This window comes from Acomys minous (genome assembly GCF_964271855.1).
Source record: "Acomys minous genome assembly, chromosome: 9".
Classification (NCBI taxonomy): domain Eukaryota; kingdom Metazoa; phylum Chordata; class Mammalia; order Rodentia; family Muridae; genus Acomys; species Acomys minous.
Genome location: NC_140490.1, coordinates 44,450,776 through 44,451,279, shown reverse-complemented (window position 1 = coordinate 44,451,279; position 504 = coordinate 44,450,776). Strand labels below are relative to the sequence as shown.

Genomic DNA, 504 nt, shown 5'->3' with positions numbered 1-504 from the left:
AAGACAGACTCAGAAAGCTTTGTGCTTCCCTGGATTAGAGACATAGGTATTGCCCAGTTAGTCTACAGACTGCTCCAGTAGCCTTTTCACTTGCACCCTAAAATTATCTACTGTAAACTTCATCTCTACACTCAAGACACTCAATTCCTCTTTCGTTTTTTGCTTTTGCTTTTCAAGACAGAATTTCTCTGTGTAGACCAGGCTGCCCTAGAACTCAGAGATCCACCTGCCTCTGCAGACTGTCCCCCCCCCCCCCCCGAGTGCTGGGAACACAGGTGTGCGCCACTGTTGCTGGCCAATTCCTTTAAACTTGTATTTATGAACATGGAATGATGGTGGCCCTCCCTGACATTGATGTCCTGGTACAGAAGGGAAGACACATAAGAGGAAAAAGAGTAGCAGGGGTAGGTGATTAAGGTGCACACCGCAATGTAACTTCCCTAGTCATAATACAGTCCCTATCTTCAACAGTTAATGGAAATGGACCGACGTTCTAAAAGAAAC

The 504-nt window shown here is 45.8% G+C and overlaps 1 protein-coding gene across 6 annotated transcripts in view; it reads right to left on the bottom strand.

Annotated features, from left to right (window-relative positions):
• Positions 1-504, bottom strand: part of LOC311606013 (uncharacterized protein) — a 63,766-nt gene that overhangs the window by 16,546 nt on the left and 46,716 nt on the right. The gene's annotated exons all lie outside the window — the stretch shown is intronic.